Source organism: Carya illinoinensis, chromosome 1 (genome assembly GCF_018687715.1).
Source record: "Carya illinoinensis cultivar Pawnee chromosome 1, C.illinoinensisPawnee_v1, whole genome shotgun sequence".
Classification (NCBI taxonomy): Eukaryota; Viridiplantae; Streptophyta; class Magnoliopsida; order Fagales; family Juglandaceae; genus Carya; species Carya illinoinensis.
In genome coordinates this window covers 32,096,117-32,117,298 of record NC_056752.1, presented here as the reverse complement: position 1 = coordinate 32,117,298, position 21,182 = coordinate 32,096,117, and the positions used below count along the sequence as shown (strand labels likewise).

Here is a 21,182-nt window from a genome sequence, read left to right as displayed (position 1 = left end):
CAAGTTTAAATTAATATCACATGATTACGTTAAGTGCATATTTAAAATTACGGTCATAAAAAATATAATTTATAACTTTAGATATTATAGCTTATAATTTAAATAATAAATTATATATTTTAAAAGTTGTTTACTGTTTGATAAACATATATTTAAAGTACTTTTATAATTAGTTACACTAGTTTTTTTTAAATATATAGTTATCAGCATGAGCTTTTCGATAAAAGTTTCAATTTGATATTTTTTTTAAAAATAGACTTTTAACCTTTTTTAGGTGATTAAAGAATTTTTTATAAATTTACCAAACATATTATTTTTTCTTTACAAGAGCTTTTAAACCGTTAAAAGTACTTTTTAAGCCTTTAAAGTTAATCCCGAATAGGCTTTTAGTGTATGTTTGAGATTGCGGTAGGAAGTACAGCTTATAATTTTAAGACTTATAACTTATAACTTAAGTAATAAGCTCTATTATTAAAAAGTTATTTATTATTTGGTAACTGTATGTTTAAAGCATTCTTAAATATGTTATGTTTGTTTGTAAACAAATTAAAAAAGTACTTTCTAAGATAAAAATGACGATTATTTGAATTTTTAAAGATTATGATCATATTCTTGAAAGTTTAAAAGTTGTAATTATCTTCAAATTGTATAGATATTTTCATCCGTTGACAGTTTTTTTAAAATTTGAATTACGTTTTACATTATCCGAAAAAACATATTTGAGAAAAAGTGTCAAATGTTTTAATATGTAACATCGATCCAAACGTACTTTTTCTCAAACGTACTTTTTAACTTATTTGAGATTAAAAGTGTTATAATATGTAACACTCAAATAACCTAATTTTTTCATTAAATAGATTGTAATAATATTTAAACACTTTTTAAAACTCCTAACACAACTCCAAACAAGCCCTTTATAGTATCCCAAGTCAGTTTTTTATTTTTTTAATCTATTAAGGTTCAAAAGAAATACAAAAGTGATTTTGGCCGTAAAACATTAAGAAAAATTCTAAAACAATAAAAAACTAGAAATCCTACTGATGCTGTAATTTTCTTTCCTAAACTCTTTTTAAACTCATTAAACATTAAAAAAATTACAAACTCATTAAATTACAGGTGGGAATCTCATTTTCTTAAACATTTAAAAAAACTACCAACTCTTTAAAATACAATAAAAAAGAGCAATCACTTTGTCCATGAATTTTATAGGTGGGAATACCATTTTCTTTTTTCTTAAAGTCTGAACTTTTGTCCGGTTGATTTCAGAAATTGAAAAAACAAATTGAAAAGATAGATTCACTACAAGAAATATTATTATTTCCGGCGACAAAAAATAGCTGCAAATACTTTTTTGCGACTATTATTTCCCGCCGGTCTTGTGTCGCAATTGTTGAGTGAGGAAAAAAAGATGACGGCGCGAGTTATCATAGCCGCAAATAGGTTTTTTCGGCGACAAAATGTGGCTGCTAAAACTCTAATAGTGCGTCGGAATAACATTTTAGTAACTTGTTGATATGAGAGTAAGCTTAGCCTTTTGCAGCGACAAAATAAGTATTTTCTAACGACAATTTGTCGCTGCAATAGCTTCTGATATGCCTATTAGCTGCGACTATAAGTCGCCGCAAAAAGTTTTCCTACTGAATTTCGAGATTTACCATTTCGGCCTCTCTTTTTTTAAACACCTGTAGTCCCCCATTAAATACAATAGCCAACGCATGTAAATTTGTAATAGATCAACATATTCCCTAATAAGCATACAATATCATGAACTAATCGTTTACATGATATAGATGTTTCAGACTCTCCCAACATGTATCGGTATATCATTCATTCATCATAAAAAGTACTATTTGAAATTCACCCCAACATCCCACATTAATAGACCAATGTAAGTTTACATGTGTACTCCTCATCTTTATTGTGTAATAAGGATTTCCTAAGCAAGTCTTGATCATCATGGAAGCTGCCTTCTTCATCTCAAAACCTAAAGGTATACCTCTTCATCTGAAAATTGGAAGCCTCCTTCATTGATCTCAAAACTGCAAAAATTTAGATTCACAAATTTTTCTTTAGTTTCCAAAGCCCAACAAAAATTTAAATTGCAACTACAAAATTAGAAAACCTAAAAACCATTATAAACCACAAGAAAATGGGTGCATGCATGCTTTTCTTCACTTGTGACACGAGCTCAGTGTTCTATAATATGATTTATTCTTAAATGTTGCTTAATTAAGAAGTATAATTAAACTGCAATATTAATCATTGAGGTACTTAGAAAATAAAAAAAAAATGCAATTCTGTGATATGATAAAAAGAAGAGCAATATTTAGGGGGACTAATTAATATTTTAGATATATATATATATATATATATATAAGGTTAGAGAATCATAGATATGCACCTTTTCCACTTCTTGATTTGGTCCCAGCCTACAGAAACCAAAGTACTGCAAAACCAGACTTCCACATCAAAATCCTTCACAGTGAAGGTTGTACTGTGTGCAGCTCCAAGTCAGTGTAAACCCTTTCAAAACATACAACCTAACACCAAATATCTAATAATCAAAAAAAGTTATACTAGGAGACACTTTTCTATGACATGTAAGGCACAAATCCATCTCCGCACAAAAAACTTATTGACTAAAATAGGAATTGCCTATGCAGGTTCTTGAGTTTCTCTATGAGACTCTCCTTGGGTTTGCCTCTGTGATTCCATGTATGAACTTAATAATTTGTCGTACTCAGCTTGCTTCGCCAACACTTTCTCTACATTCCCCCATAATTCTTCCAACTGATTCTTGTAATACTCAGCATCCTTCTCATGCCTCTCTACACGTTCTGTTAATGCTGCAAATTTTTCTGCAGTGTTCTGTCTAGATGACTCAGGGATAACCATCTCCCCCAACCCCCTTGCATACCCTGGCCTGTGGCCTAGTACCTCCCTAAAGATTGATGCAACAACATCCTTAGTCTGCTTCTCAGGCTCTAACTTAGAGTACTTGGCAACCATTTCATTCTATTCAAGGAAGTGAAATCACACGTTAATATGTACACATGGATTCTTTCAAAACTACAAGGTAAATAATACGTACACACGGATTCATTCAAAGTCACTCACATGTTTCTCTTCCATCGCTGGAGTCACAAATTTACCCTTCTTCTTACTCCACCTCACCTCTTTAAAGAAATCAATAAGGTGCTCATCACTCTCAGACTACAAATACAAGCAGGGATTAATACCATTTGTCGGTTAAAATCAGCAAATAATATGTTACTTCCTACATTTACATGTACAAATTTGAATAAAATTCGTACCCTCATTTGCATTAGTCTTACGAATGAGGTTCGTCTAGCTATGTGGTTTGTTTGTTGTTTCGCTCTATTACTTTTATTTTTCTCAGATATCATCTACAATTCACAGACTTGTATTAACACAACTAGATCATAAACATATAAAAAATAGCACAATCAACATTGATTAGACTTACCATAAATTCCGCGCTTGACCATCGAGCGCATAACTTCACCCAAGTAGCTGGTGTCACCAACTCTAGCACATTCGCAAGAGCTTCTTCGTTCGTCTTGTAACTCTTGTATATTTTGTGAAGTTCATACCGAATATGATTGAACCTCTTCCTAAGTGTCTTCGTTACTGTATCGCGGTGATTCTTCTTCGTCAAGTCAAGTACAAAGTCGGACTAGAGACAAAAAACAAACACATTAATTATCTGGTAACACAAATAATAACTAAAAATACACTGGAACATGTGCTAATATGAGTTTGTGTTATATTACCCGGACACGAGCAATCAACTCTTCCTTCTCATTATCTGGTAAATCATGCCAGCTCGGGTGACTCAGGTCGACATGGTGCTTCACCAACCATGTAAGCCTACTTGTAAATATTGTATAGTTTTCACAACATGGTGATGTCTCACCATCCTTTATGGTTAGCGCTATCGGCCCAAACTTTCGAATCTTGTCAAACTCGAGGTTCTTTGCAGCTCCTCGTCCACGTTTTTGGGTAGGCGGTACTAATCCCTCTTCAACTTTTATTATATTGTCCACACATTCAACCACATATTAAAGATGCTGGTTAGAATAATAAAATTTGAAATAAATACAAATAGCAAACCATTACCATTTGTCGGTATGGTTGAGTCCACCTCAACCCCCTGCTCTTGCGGTTCGGTGCTTGGGATGACATCTGGTGGCACGGTTGAGTCATCTGAGGTTGACATGCCATCACCTCTAAGATTCAATGTAGCAACGGGTGCTCTACCTCTAATGCTTGGTTCGCAGGAAGATCTCCCTCGACCATAGCATACACCACGTGATCGACCTCTACCTCTTCCAGCTAAAGGCATGTTATGCACTGACCTACATGGAAATATTTGTGGCTATACATCCAAACCATATAGAGTACTAAAGCAATTAATGGGTGATGTAGAAAATAACAATAATCAATAGAAAAATAATGAATAGTTCGACATTATCTTTGAGAAAAAATTTTACATTCAGCTAAAGTTCAACATTATCTTTGAGAAAAAATGAACATCTAGTTTGCCTCTTCGTCCATCGAGAGACTATCTTCTTCCGTGCTTCCCTCGTGTTCGGTGGTGTAAGGGGAACTAGATTCGCTGCTATCGTCGTTGATAAATGTTTTGACATCAAGGTTGTGATTTTTAGCTTCCATTACTAACGATGCATCAATCTGAGTGGGCTCGACATCAAGCCTGTGCATGGGGTTAACTAGTCCATTGTCATCAGCATGGACTAATATGTATTCTTCAAAAGAATCATCCTCTTGGTACGCCTCCACGTCACTAGCATCATAAGCATCTTCTTCAATCAAATTTCTGAGGGGAAGATCATACACATTTCTATTGACAATCTTTTGTACTGCATACCAATTACCAGGGATCATACAATTTTTTAAGTAGAACAACTGTGAAGCTTGACACGCCAAAACAAATGGCTCGTCCTTATAAAATGTCAGAGACATATTCACACTAGTAAGATGATCATCCACATGTATCCCTCATCTAGAATCAGAGATGTCGAACCAGTCACATTTGAATAAGTACACACGGCGCCATCCCACGTAGCGAACTTCCAAGATGTCTGTTAGAACACCATAGAAGTCAACACTTTGAGCATCTAGTTCACTAATGACCAGGACACCTGAATTTTGGGTCCTACGATGTGCTTCACGTTGCCTCGTGTGAAATCGTATGCCATTCATGATGCAACCAGAATAAGACACAACCCAAGGGTCAGGACCACATGCAAGTGCATATCAATCATCCAAAACATCACCGGGATTGTTAACACGTAGATTTTGAATCTGTCACAATTGCATTAACCAAAACAATTATTTGTTGTAAAGCTGTAAAACCACAAGGTGTGAATGAGGTATGTAACAGTAAAATACATATGTGTGACTTGAACCAATTTGGAAAATTTGTCGCGTGCAAAGTGTCGACATTATCAGGGTACTCTTCACTGACATGCATGTAGTGCTCACTGGACAACAGACCATCATTGGTGATTAAATATGATATATACAATCTATTTAAGTAATTCAACAAAGGAAAACAATAATGTCAATGTCTAGTTGAAGGCACTTACTTCAGGTATTATTCGATCTCTCTACAATTATTAAGCACGTACCATTTTACTTTTAGAAACAGGTCATCGTCTAGTCGATGACATGATGCGAAATCCATGGGCCTCACCTTCTGTCTAAAAATACTTAGTCCTTCTCCTACACCATCTTCTCCTCCATCAAAGTTCCATTCTTGAGGATTGAATCTAGATTCGACATCATGGAGGTACATGGAACAAAACTTCAAACATTCTACATGGATACAGGCCTCCACAATCGAACCTTCCGGACGGGCCTTATTCTTAACGTATCTCTTAAATTTTCCAAGATACCGTTCGAAAGGGTACATCCACCTATATTGAACTGGCCCTGCAAGCAGCGCCTCATGTGGCAAATGATAGGCTAGGTGGACCATTACATGAAAGAATGTAGGTGGAAATATCATCTCTAGCTTGCACAAAATGACGACTATCTCAGACTAAAACCGTTCTAACACATCAACCTTGATAGTTCTTGCACAAAGTTCTTTGAAATATGTGCTCAACTCAGTCAATGCTAATCGTATATCTTGTCGTAAGTATCCACAAATTGCAACAGGTAATAATCTTTGCATAAAAATATGACAATCGTGACTTTTCATGCCAGAGATTTTGCAATCAACAACACTCACACATCTCGCAATATTAGAAGCGAAGCCATCTGGGAACTTGACATCATTCAACCATTTACAAAAACTTGCCCTCTCAACTCCATACAAGGTGTAACATGCATGTGGCATACTCACGCGTTGTCCATCCTGGATCAAGTGTAATTCTTTTTTTATATTGAGATTGGAAAGGTCACGACGTGCATTGACATGATCTTTAGTTTTCCCAGCAATATTCATCAAAGTTCCTAAGATGTTGTCACATATGTTCTTCTCAATGTGCATTACATCAAGGTTATGTCTAAGCTTTAGAGTTGACCAATACGGCAATTGGAAAAAGATACTTCTTTTGGTCCAATTTAACTCATCAGTGGTACGCTTTCTCTTCTTTGTAGATTTGCCAAAATCAATATCTAGAATATTCTGCAGTTGATTAAGTATATCTTCTCCTGACAACTGTTGAGGTGGGCCACGATGCTTTGTGCTGCCATTAAAAATACTCTTTTTCTTTCTCCAAATGTGGCCCAGGGGCAAGAATCGGCGATGACCCATGTAACAATGTTTTCGGCTGTATTTTAACCACAAAGAATTTGTTTCTTGCTCACACGATGGACATGCCATCTTCCCTTTAGTGCTCCACCCAGAGAGATTTCAGTAAGCAGGAAAGTCGTTAATTGTCCACATTAAAGCTGCATGCAATCGAAAAGTCTCTTTGGCCTTGGCATCGTATGTATCGACACCATTTTCCCATAGATCTAATAGTTCGTATATTAGAGGCTGCAAATATACATCGATATCATTTCCTGGAGATCTTGGTCCTGGAATCAACAATGAGGTGATGAAAAATGGATCTTTCATGCATAGCCACGGGGGCAAGTTGTAAGGCACCAAAATGACTGGCCATATGCTGTAAGGTTTTGCCAAATTATTGAAGGGGTTGAAGCCGTCACTGGCTAAACCAAGCCGTACATTTCGAGGATCTTCCGCAAACTAAGTATGTTGTTGATCAAATGCCTTCTAGACCTCAGAGTCAGCAGGATGCCTTTGAATACCTTCCTCATTGACACGCTGATCCCTATGCCACCTCATATTAGCTGCTGTTTTACGTGACATAAACAATCTCTGCAACCTTGGCTTTAATGGAAAATGTCGTAGAACCTTTTGAGGAATTTGTTGTTGCTTATTGTTACTAAATATCCATCTTGATGACTTACATTTAGTGACTTACATTTAGGGCACTCTTGTTTCTTTGCATTTTCCCTCCAATAAAGTATGCAATCATTTGGACAAGCATGTATTTTTGTGTAAGAAAATCCCAGGCCTCGCTCTAAGTTCTGTGCCTCTTGATATGATTTCGGTAAAACAGCATTTGGAAAAGCTGACTGTAGTATTTGAAGAAGCATGTCAAATGACTTTATACTCCAGCCACCAAGTGTTTTAATGTGCAGCAACTTAACTGAAAATGAAAGTTTAGAATACTTGGAACAACCTTCAAAAAGAGGACGCTGTGAATCAACCAACAACTAGTCAAAATTCATGGTTGATTCACTTCCGACTGAGGTTGAACCCCCAGCATAGAATGACTCGGGTGAAGGAACATTAGGGAAATTCCCTGCCCGAATGTCTTGTAACATAACATCAATGTAAGGATCAGCTTGTTCAGGATCATGAAGATCATCATCATCAATAAAAGGTAAATCTTCCTCCTCACTGTGAAATATCCATGTCGTATAAGTTGGTTCAATACCTTTAATGAATAGATGTCTCTCTACCTGATTTATAGGTAGGAAATAATTATTTGAACAAAGGGTACATGGACACCGAATTTCATCCCTTGTAGAAAGAGATCGAGCCAAAGTAATGAAATCTTTAACGCCTGTCGCATATTCATTGGATCGAAATCTATCAGGGATCGAAATCCAACTCTTGCCCATCTACGAAAAATACCTAAAGGTTAAAAATTGGTAAATTGGGAAAAAGATCCTTTAAAGAATCATTCCATTCCACCCATATATGGTCCTATAAAATGAACAGCCATTTATGTTCCACTTGAAGAGATTTTGAAGAAGAATACTTAGTTTTATAGCGATCTAATATCGTGTGGGTAAGTGTTATTGCTCATCGCTCTTCAGTGTGGTGTATCATTATTTAATAATGATCAAAGAGTTTGGTATTGGTAGCAAACAGAAAAACAATATAACTGCATCTAGTATTAATAATACTTTTACTAAGAATTAACAATAGCCTATGAACAGAATTGGGAATTAGTCCTGAGAAAAAACAATAGCCCATAAACAGAATTGACTTTTTATTTTTTATTTAGTAAAAACAAAGCATATATGATGTCAATGTAGTAAGAAAAAGAACCTGCTAACCATACAGATAAAAAAGAGTGGTGAAGATTCACATAAAAAACTAATTCCCAACATCTGTGTTTAGGGAAATGTTTTCAGTTTTTAGTATAGAATCCCCTATTCAATTGTTGGAATGATATGTAATGTTAGAAGGCGCATGTGTTTTCAGCATTTGAATGCTTAAAACCTGTACAATGGGAAAAACATCTATCAAGTTTACCTACTTGTACAATGGCAAGGGCAGGTGGTAAAGTAGTGGTAGGAAATAAGGAAATGCAAGGTTTTCAATAGGAAACTGTCTAAACTATTGGATCTACGGGTTGTGGACTCTTTCATATCTGCAAAGCAGCAGAAGCATGTTGAATCAGCTTTCTTAGTGATCTAATATATGATATTGCCACAAAAATAAATACAAATCCCGATAGTCTATCACGTATCTGTTCCATAATTGTGGAAGGAAAACTATGGGTGTTATATGACATCAAACCCATCCCTTTCACTTTTTTTTTTTCAACTCACGAAGTAAAAAAATTAAAAAAAAAATCGGGAAGCCTAACATTATTCATCATTTTTTTATGGAAAGCGAAGCTGAACACTGGGGTCATGAAATAGGAGAGATGGACAGATAATGCCCGACCTAACCCACACAAATTGGGTGGCATTTTCAGAGGTGAGATAATGCTTTTGCCATCAAAAATTGGGAAAGGAGCACGTGTTCTAAGGTAGGTGAAGTCCATAAAAGCAAGCAGGACCCATTGTACAGCTAAGTATACAGTACATTGCGGGATTAAAAGGTTGCTTTGTCCAGGATTCAATACTGGTGATTAATGCATATATGATTCATAGATCTAAGATCTAGACCAAACAGATGAAACTATTTTTGGTTATGATCTTCTTTGTTATTTCAACATCAATGGACAGCACGTCAGCAACCCAAACAAGCTAAGAAGGAAGTGATATCATCTTGTCAAATAAAGACCACCGGTCCTTTTTTTAAAATTATTGGAAGTGGATGTTGAAACAAGTCTTATCCAGATTCCAGATAATGTTATGAAGAATGTGGGTGCTTACACTTGCTATCTGCCAAGAAGCTATGGCCTATCAAGCTTTGGGAGATCGATTATCATTTTCCTTTATATATATATAAACAAACACAAATCTTTGAAAAAAATGATTGATTATCATTTTCCTTTATATATATATAATTTTGGCTTGTTTGTGTGATACTTAGAAATTGTCTTGGAGAAGGCTGCTCTTCCAGAAGAATCATATATATATATATATATATATCCTTGTGGAAGGAAATATATAAACGTGTTAACCATACAAGTGGGTTTATCAAAAGAATAATTGAGAAGCTTCATAAACCTTTAAGATTTTGCGCAATGGGAAAATTGTTGAACAAAGTTGCATATTTTGACAGTTTGTAAGGTTGAATAAATTCAGTGTACTCTTTTAGTAGTCACAAAATGTCTTCACAGCTATCCTACACATTTCTATTGTGCTCTTTCAGTCATTAGATGAAACTTCCTATAGATCCCATGAGGTGGTGATCATTAATTTTCTAGCAGGATATAAATTCAGTACTCTCAAAATTACAAAAATTAAGAATATGAGTGAAGTCCTAAAAATTCAAGCAGAAGAAAGACCAGAACCTGTATAACATATATGACAGAGCATTCAAGGCATGCACAGATTAGCCTATTTTGACTTTGTAGAAAAACATATGTACTCAAGCTTTGATTTTAAAGTAGGAGATCACAAACCATAAGAGCAAGGATGGGTCTGTTTCTGACTTCAGATCATGTTTACTTGAAGGAGTTAACACTGGTTGACTAAGCAGAAGTGGTGAAGCTGAATTTATGACCAGAATTTGATTACAGCAAATACTACCGAGCAGCATACTACAATTTCTTCTCAGTGGTTACTTATTAATAAAAATTTTAGCAACAGTTTACATACTTAATGATTTTAAACATATCAATAGCAAAATCACCCATTGCTCATGGCCCTAAATGCCTACGCATCATTTAGGATAATATGGATCATGGCTATATAAGGGTCTGAAATCCAGTCCACCAATAAGGGTCCTTGCCCTGGATCCTATATGCAATGAAGATATGGGAATTAGGGAATAAGGGCAAGTTAACTTGTTACCCTCCCCTTCCTAATCCTATAGTCCCTTGAAATTTCAATTATATAAATTGAATGTATGTGCATCTAAAATTAAAAACTAAATAAATAAACATCTCTATTCACTGCTTAGTTTGACAAACATAGCAGACATTATAGAAAATATCAAAGAAACAGTGGATATTTAGTTCTGAATATTTGGCAAACAAAACTGGAATGAAGAACTGAATATTTAAGACAGTTTGCAACTCTGTATGTGGTCAAACTAGCTAATTACTGAGAATTATAACTAGAAATTCACCAAAAACAAAAAGTAAAAAGTAAATGAAGCAAATACCAGAAGAATAACATTAAAAGGAAGAAACTCAAACCAAGAGGCTATACGATTTCAGAAATTACAACCAAGAGGCTATACGATTGCATTGTATATATTATACAAAAATGCATTACAATCAAGAGGACGATTTCAGAAATTAGAAGTGCTTTGACAGAATATTTTGCCATTTCAAAAGCAACAGACCGACAAAGCCCTAAGTACCAAGAGAGAAACATCGGTTGAGACAGCTCGGAGAGTAAGAGAAACATGAGAGAGACTCACCGGCGTCGAGAGGGCACAGCAGCTGAATCGACGGCGTACGCAACCGGCACATGGCAGAGAGACGACAGAGAGAACTGAGTCTCACTATCGGTAAAGGATTAGGGGAAAGGAAAAACGCGCGGGCCGGTTGGGAGTTTTCCCACCATTTAACAGATTAAAAGACTTGTTGCGGCAGTATATAGGTCGCCGTAATAAGCATAAAAAACTTATTGCATCGAAACTTATTACCGCGACATAAAACGCCGCTAAAAGTACTTGTTCTGGCGTCACTTCACAATGGACAGATAATAAACGTGGAAAAATGGAAATGGTCTATTTTCGGCAGAATTTTACCCGTCGGAAATGTTTTCAGCCTCAAATACTAACTTTTTTTGTAGTGAGAAATATGGTACGTAGACCCATCACCCAAAATGTAGAAGTACTATAAAATAATTAATCAAGAAATAATATTTTTGAACATTTTAAAATATTTTAACTATGCGTAATACATTCGTATTATATATATCTTCAATCGAAAAACAATAATAACAATAATAAAAGTTGAGTGAACCCATCTCTGTAAGCTCTTTTTTCTTTTTTTTTTTGGCATGAATATTATCATATTGTGAAATCAGTCACATCTAAACTTTCACAGGTTAATTTTTCTATTTAAAAGGCATTCATTCTAAAAACTTTATTACTTCTAATTTTGAATAAAAATCAATGATGTAATCAGATGCATTATTGTTTCAATAAATTCAACTTAAATTTTATATAAATCTTATTTTTCATTTAATAACAATATAATTGGAGGGATTATATGGGTTTATAAGAATAAGTATTGTTTAATAAATTATAGAGTTGCATACTAATAAGACTACACTATGCGAGCCAAAACAGAGCTGTTGTGAAGGCAGTCCAGACTTGGAAAAATCTCAAGTAAAAGATGGTTACCTGTCCAAGACTCTAGAAGAATCCATAGTAACAAACTGATCAATATTAACCGTGTGATCATTTGTATGATCAAATTATGTTATGAGAAATCGTGTATAAAAAGGCTGGTATTACTGTGCAAATGTAAGAAACGAAATACATGAAAGAGAAATGGAAAGTAATTCTATTATTCTCTTTAACTTTGCACCGAGCACTTAACGTGCCTCTCTATTTTTGTTCTGCATCTTTTCTCGTTGCTTCTTTACATACCCGTGCGATGCAAGGGAAAAGTATTATTTATTGTTATACTTCTAAGCACGACGTTTTAAAATTTGGCCTTCTTTGATTACTAATCATAATAAATAAAACGTATAGAAAGAGGAGACAAAGCATTGCAGAGGAAAAGCTATTGTACGTTTCTAAGAATTAAATGTATGTTATAGATATATAAATTAATATGTTATTAAAAAAATCCTAATTTTGGTAGAGATGAGACACGAGGAAAAGCGTGTTATAATAACAAAATAACTCATAATAAAATGGATGGAATATAATATTATTGAAATGAATATATGATGAAATTAATTAAGATAACGTCTTAAAGTGTGTTACAATAATTCACATGTATATTTTTCAAAAACTCTCTCTCTCTTTGTTCTGTCCATAATGATTTCCTTAACCAAAACCTCCATCGAAAATCTTGGCTGGAAGGGAGGGAGGGGCTCGACTCCTCCTCCACCGCTACGAAGTAGCCTTCTCCAATCTATTTCTCCGGTTTCTTGTTTTTCTTTTTTCTTTTTCTTCCCCACTAGATCGAAAAATGTCCATTTGTCGCCTTTCAATCTTCAAACAGCCACACGCATCCCACCATTGTGTTCGCCGACTACCCTCACCTCCTGTTTTCTCTCTTTTAGTTTCAATGCAAGTTTGTTGAAAAAAATTAAGATAACTGTTGTGCCTAAATTTTGACTCATGCTAGTGAACTAAAAATTTAAGATAATTTTATCTACAAATATACAGATGTTGTAGTACCTAACAAGATCGAATCTATAGAAATTTACTTATATGATAAGGAAAATTAACTCAAACAATGAAAAGAAATTACTAAAAGGAACATGCAATCAAATAGAGGAGAAAATTACTGAGATAAATATTTTTAAAATAACAAAATAAAACTAAAATGATAAAATAAATTATTATGAAGAACGACTAACACTACAAGAAATTTAATTTTTAGGGACGAAATTAATTTCGTCCCTAAAAGTACTTTTCTGAGACGAAATTTTAATTTCGTCTCAAAACATGGAAAACCTTATAAATCCGTTCGAACTAAAACATAGTAGTTCGAACTTGAGATTCTGAGACGAATTAGGTCGTCTCCAAAAATCTATACCGTTCGAACTAATTAAATTTAATTCGAACAGAAAATTAAATAATTCGAATGCAATATTATTTGTTCGAATTAGTATTAACGTGTTCGAACGATATTATTTAATTGAAAAGATATATTGTTAAAATTGTAAGAATACATATTTTTTCTATTAATTTTTTATCATTTCCAAAGTAAATAAAAAGTTCTATATATTATATATTATGATTTACAATGAATTAAAATATTTACAAATTCATAAATAATTAATTTTATGTAATTAATTTAAAAATATTTTAGTTAACTAAATATTAATTTAAAGATAGTGTCATTTTTTCAATTATCGTGAACACTAAGTATAATGAGAAGAAAATATAATTAACAATAAAGAGGCTAGCAAACACTAAAAATAAAAACTATATTGCATTAATTACATTCCAACATGAGTTAGACGTTCTATACAACATAAAAAAGTAAAAAAATTACTAACAATATTTATTTATTATATAAATCAAAATTCTCCTATAAAGTTTGCAAGCGTCCTTCTAGGTCCTTAAGCTTCTCCATCATGGGCTGAATGAAGTCCCTCAATAAAATGTCGCGGTGGTCCGCCAATATAGCTCGTACCTCATCTGGAGTAGCCCCAGCAGGGTGTCTCTCAATAGGGGCAGCAAAAGTAGAAGCTGGATCAGTAGGTGGAGGCTGATCCTGTAGGACTGCACGAGTCTTCGACAAGTGACCCTTGCTCTTACTGAATGTGATCTTGTTAACGGGCCCCATCTGTGGCGACCTCCGCTCAGTCAAAGTCACTGTAACCCCTGAATGGAGTAAGAGGTTAGATATCAAAAGCGCAAATGGTAGACTACCTCCACCCGAATAGCGTGACTCTGTGCGAATGCGGAGGAAGAAATATAATGCCAGATCAATTGGCTCCCCCTGTGCTAACCGTAACAAAAATCTGGCCCGCTCGATCCCGAAATCAGTCTTGTATTTTTTCGGATCAATGTTATACCCAACAATCAAATTAAGCATTCTGAAAAATGCTATACAGTCGACCTGTCGGATCACTTTACTGCGATCATATGGAGGAGCCTCAGGGTCTCGCACTAGGTCACGAACCTGATCGTCTGTGAGACCATCATCAGGTACCTCATCACCACTCTCGCTATCATCCGAGCTAGCATCCAGCTCTACGGTCTGTACATCCGGCATTGGCGATGAGGATGCGACTGCTGTGTCCTCTCCAAATGGTGCAATCGCTGACCTCGCTGCTGCTCTCGCTGCTGCTGCTGCAAGATAGGCACCGGGCTCTCGCCGCAAATCTAGAAACTCAGCAATAACGCGGGGAGAGAATATAATACTCACTCCCTGGACTACTAAGTTATAGCATAGAGCATCACCAGACTGCTCACCCATGGCACGGTAAAACTCACCGACCATCTCAGGATATGCTGTTCCCCTCTGTCGACAGATCGGGGTCCATCCACGATCGGTGATGATGTCATGTATGTTCTACCCCTCCCAAGTGAGGTCACGGAAGTCACCTAGAATGATCGCCCACTCAACTAGTATAGGCCTGACGGCCGGTTGAGAAGGAGATGCGGAGGTACTTTCGACTGTTTGGGGTTTGGAACGTTTTCTTCCGCTGCTGCTTGCCATTAGTATACTGTTGATGTATAAAAGATATCTGTGATCTAATTAAAGTGAATTAGAGGAATGATGATGTTGTGTTGTCATGGTTGACAACTGCTTATTCGAATGGCCTTTAATTCTATTCAAATTAAATTATATTCATTCGAATGAAATTTAAATTCATTCGAATGAACATAAGATTAATTCGAATGACCTCTGATAACTCCATTCGAATTAGCCTAAAATTCATTCGAATAAAATTATATTCCATTCGAATGAATATAAATTTAATTCGAATGGACTTGACTTTAATTCGAATGGAATTTATATTCATTCGAACGGACCTGAGCCAAACAGACATGGCTGAGTCGACTCAGAACCTTACCGACACTATCATTTTTCACAAGGAATCCAGTATTTTAATCGGTAGAAATGATTTAGGAGTAAATCCCTATCATTTCTACCGATTATAGTTGTGTCATTTGCCCCCAAAACAACAAAATGGGGCCGGATTGATTCAAAATCCGACCCCCCCAAAACTAACTAAAAAACTAATAAAAATAAAGCACATTTAACCCATACCTCTTGTTCTAGGAGATTTGAGGAGTTGGTCGGAGTTGGTGGCAGCGTTGTGGCTGCTAACGACGGAGGAATCGAAGAGTTCGAATGAGAGGAGGCACGAAATGAATGGGGAAGAAACTGGTTCGCGACTTAAATAACGTGATTTCGTTCAAACGGAAGTATAATCAGTTCGAACTAAAAGGGTATAAGTTCGAATTAAAAGGGTATAAGTTCGAATGAATTATATAATACTTCATAAAAATATATATATATAAGTACAAGAGGTAAAACAATTGAGAAGTATTAGTAATACTAGTATATAATACAGAGTATTAGTACTATTAAAAAATTTCTCACTAGTATATATAATAATATATATTAGATAACTATATATTGATAGTATAGAGTTTTATACTAGTTACTTATATATATTGTAAGTATCTAGTATATATATATGTAATAGTATATATATTATGCATTAGATGAGTATAAAATAGTATTGTCTAAAGCATTGCATTATAAAGTAAATATAGTAAGTATATAGTAAAACATTGCATTAATTATATGTATAATTAACATATTTCTAATATATTTAGTTTGTATATTAATAATAAACTAAGTACTTGGACTATATTATAAAGTATTACAGTATTATTAGTTTTCATATTTTGATGCTATCTATACTTTAATATCACTTAGTATTATACTATTAGTGATACTAACTTATAAGTATAACACTATTAGTGATTGTAAATAAAATATTATACTATTTTAAATACTTAATATTATAGATTGATAAGAAACTTAGTATTATGATATTAGTGACACTTAGTATTATATAGTCTATATAATTTTTACATATACACATAATAATATTGGGTGTATTATGTGTATAGTTATATATTTCGAACAATTATCTCTTCGAACTAATATAATGTCAGTTCGAATAGAGATAATTCATGTTTGAACGAATTTTTTTTGTTTGGAGGGAAAATTCGCACCAAGTTATCAGTATATGCTGGAGAATATTCCTTTTTTCTGTTCGAACTGGAAAAATATTAATTCGAACGGGAAACAATTGTGGGAAAAATTAGCGATATTTGGATTTTCGCGTTCGAACTTATTAAAATTTAGTTCGAACTGAAATGCACATATTATTAATCCGATCCTTTCACTTCATTTTCACTCGGATTGAAGATTGAGAAAAGGAGAGAGAGCGTGGCAGAGGCTGTGAGAGAGTGTTGTGGAGAGAGAGAGCTTGAAAGCATTGAGAGAGAAGAGATTCTTGAGAGAGAAAGGAGAAGGACAAGAGGTAAGTTGTTTTTTTTTTGTATTTTTCATTCTGATTTTCGTTTACAAATATCTATAGAGTTTCAAATAACAGTTTAATGTGTTTTATGTATATATAGGTATTGTGGATTGACTGAAATTTGAATTGCTAGTACAAGAGGTAAGTTTTATTAGTTTTCTAAGTTGTTTAATAATCATATTTAGAGATATTCATATAGTTTTCAATGTGTTGTATTGAAATATGGCATCATGAATGTGAAAATTGTGTTTTGTTTATCAGTTTTGTGCTCTGTTCCGTGACTGGTTTCTGGGTTGGTTTAATTCGAATGCTCTGAATACCGTTCGAACTTAGTTTTATTTGTTCGAACAGAATATAACTCGACCAGTGTTCCATTCATACTTATAGAGTGTTTGTTCGAACAGTATCAATTAAATACTTATTATTTGCAGTAATAATTAAATAGCAGTTAATACTCGAAATATAATAATAAGATAGTTAATTAAAAAATTATAATTAAATATTTGAACATAAGTAAGTACTCAAGTATTAATTATGATGATTAATACATAATTTATAATTAATTATATCTATGATATAGTTTAATTAAATAGCTTAATACTCCAAATATAATAATAAGATATTTAATTAAAAAATTATAATGAAATATGTGAAGATATTTAAGTACTCAAGTAATAAGATGATTAATACATAATGTATAATTAATTATATCTAAGTACACTAATTAAATAGCTTAATACTCCAAATATAATAATAAGATATTTAATTAAAAAATTATAATTAAATATGTGAAGATATTTAAGTACTCAAGTAATAAGATGATTAATACATAATGTATAATTAATTATATCTAAGCACACTAATTAAATAGCTTAATACTCCAAAGGAATAATAAGATATTTAATTAAAAAATTATAATTAAATATTTGAACATAAGTAAGTACTCAAGTATTAAATATTTCAAAATCTTTAATGGCCCATCATGTATACTTGTAATGTAATCTTCCCATGTATTTGTGATGTATGCTTGTTATGTTTACTACTGAGTGTTTGGATTTTGTAGTTATTTTACATGCAGTTAAACCTTAGACCCGTTCGAGAGTTGTGGCCAAATATTCTCTTAAAAAATATTTGGGTATAACTCTTGAATTGTCCAAAGTGGACAGTTTGGGATTCTATCATCTATATGGCATATATACTTAGTTATAACTCCTGTGTTAGTCAATTTAAATTTTGGTTTAACATTTTCCTACATTCTTCGAGTATGTAGTTCATAAGTTTCTCGGCTCATGAATAGGGTCAACGGCTTATCGTGACTAGCATACTTGGAGAATTGTAGGGAAATACTGTCGAAATTTTTACTAACATACGAGTTTTAGACTGAGTATATATGCGAAATAGATGATAGTCTCTCGAATGGGATAGGACCAACTACCTTAAAAGTATAGGGTAATTAAACACATGTGTTGTAATAGTTGAATGATAGTGTTTATCCCATGATTGTGGTTTTCTTTTATAGATGGATAAAAGTTGGATGTTGTTGGGAGATAGACTTGGTCGAGACTATAAGCAATATGCACAAGGGGTGAAGTCTTTCTTAGAATTTGCTTGTGGGAGTGTTGATAGTCGAGGATTTATAAGATGCCCATGTAAGAAGTGCAAAAATCTTAGTTCTTATAATATGACGGCTGTGGAGGATCATTTATTCGTAAATGGAATTGATTCTAAATATTCACATTGGGTTTTACATGGAGAACCATTTCCCCAAGGAGTTAGATTTGGCAGTCATCTCAACCAGATGGATGAATGGAGCACATAAATGTTTATATTTCTTATGATGGTTATGATAATGGAGAAGATATGACTAAAATGTTAGGAGATCTTGGCGCAGGCATATTTGGTGCCAGGGTTGGAGAAGGAACATCTACCCAGTCATTTGAGGGAAATGAAGACTTTGGATCATTGTGGGAGGATGCACAACGAGAATTGTACAAAGGGTGCACCCGTCATAGCAAGTTGTCATTCACTGTCAGGTTGCTCCATATAAAGTCTATTTGTCGTATTTCTGCAAAAGCTATCGATATGCTGCTTGAATTATTTAAAGAGGCTCTACCAGAGGATAACGTAGTACCTCGAAATTTTTATGAAGCGAAGAAATTGAAGCGAGGGTTAGGATTTGATTATAGTATCATCCATGCATGTAAGAATGATTGTGTTCTCTTCCGGAAGCAATATGCAGAATGTGAATCATGTCCAGTGTGTCTTGAGTCAAGATGGACATCAGATAAGCGTAATGTACCCCAGAAAGTGCTAAGACATTTTCCGCTTATTCCTCGACTTCAAAGATTATTTACTTCCTAGATGACTGCGAAAGATATGACTTGGCATAACACAGAAAGAGTTCAAAATGATCAATTTCTCACTCATTCTGCAGATTCCTTACAATGGAAGAAATTTGATGACGAGTATCCATGGTTTGTTGAAGAACCTCGCAATGTACGTCTTGGTTGAGCAACTGATGGGTTTAATCCATTTGGCAACATGAGCACTTCTCATAGCACTTGGCCTGTCATAGTAATGCCTTATAATTTGCCACCATGGAAGTGTATAAAGGATCCTTATTTTATGATGACTCTATTGATTCCAGGGCCAAGGTTACCAGGAAATGAAATAGATGTATATTTGCAGCCAATGATGGAAGAGTTGAAAGAGTTGTGGGAATAGGGTGTCAATACATATGATGTGGCCGCTTCATGTGAATTCAAAATGCATGCTGCAGTACTTTGGACAATAAATGATTTTCTGGCATACAGGAACTTGTCTAGGTGGAGCACAAAGGGAAAAATGGCTTGTCCTGTTTGTAACAAAGATACACAATCTTAGTGGTTAGCGAATGGCCGGAAATTATGTTTCATGGGACACCGTCGATATCTACCTCATGATCATAGATGGCGAAACAATAGGGTAATGTTTGATGGAACGGTTGATCGTAGGTCATCACCGCCAGAGTATTCTGGCAGTGATATTCTCACTCAATTGGCAGATGTCCCAAACAACAGATTTGGAAAGAATGCAAGATGCCGAAAGAGGAAAAGACAAGCAGTGGAATTGAATTGGACCAAAAAAAGTACTTTTTTTGAGTTGCCATACTAGTCTACCTTAACACTGCGTCACAATCTAGACGTAATACATATTGAAAAAAATATATGTGAGAATATTTTGGGTACCCTGATGTCAATACAAGGAAAAACAAAAGATACAGTCAACTCTCGTAAAGATTTGAAAGAGTTGGGAATCAAATCAGAGTTGCATTTGCAAGATACTGGGTCATCAGCTTATATGCCCCTTGGATGGTATACACTTTCAAGTGATGAGAGAAAGAAATTTTGTGATTAGTTTATGACAATCAAATTACCCGATGGTTATACTTCAAACATGTCAAGATGTGTCCGACCTCGTGATTGGAAGATAACTGGTCTAAAAGTCACGACTGCCATATATTTTTACAGTGATTGTTGCCAGTTGGTGTGCGCGGAAAGCTTACTCCAGATGTTCGTACAGCTATCACAGAATTAGGGCGATTTTTCAGAAATATTTGCAGTAGAACGTTAAAAGTTGATGCCTTATTAAAAATGGAAGCTGACATTGCATTGATATTGTGTAAATTGGAGAGTTTGTACCCGCCTTCATTCTTTGATGTAATGGTTCATTTGGCTGTGCATCTCCCTCGTGAGGCTTTAGTTGCTGGTCTCGTTCAGTATAGATGGATGTATCCTATTGAACGGTTTTTGGGAAAACTTAAGCGATCTGTGGGGAATAAGGCTTATCCGGAAGGATCGATTGCAGAGTCATATATTCATAATGAGTGACATACATTTTGTTCAATGTATTTTCGTGGGGTTGATACTAGATTTACGAGACCGGATCGAAATTATGAAGGTGGACAAATGGGAGTTTCGTCAGCATTTACCGTGTTTTCCCATAAAGTACGTCCTATAGGTGCACAAGGGGGCTATGACCTATGTGGGCGAGAGTTTGAAAGAGCTCGATGGTATGTCTTA

General features: G+C 34.5%; 1 long non-coding RNA gene across 1 annotated transcript; it reads right to left on the bottom strand.

The window, feature by feature from the left end:
* Nucleotides 1-1,847: 1,847 nt before the first annotated feature.
* LOC122302357 lies at nucleotides 1,848-11,483 on the bottom strand. The gene is made up of 2 exons (XR_006240448.1): nucleotides 11,339-11,483; nucleotides 1,848-2,039 (listed from the first exon to the last, which is right to left on the bottom strand). It is a non-coding gene; the product is annotated as an uncharacterized LOC122302357 (long non-coding RNA).
* Between the last annotated feature and the right edge of the window lie 9,699 nt (nucleotides 11,484-21,182).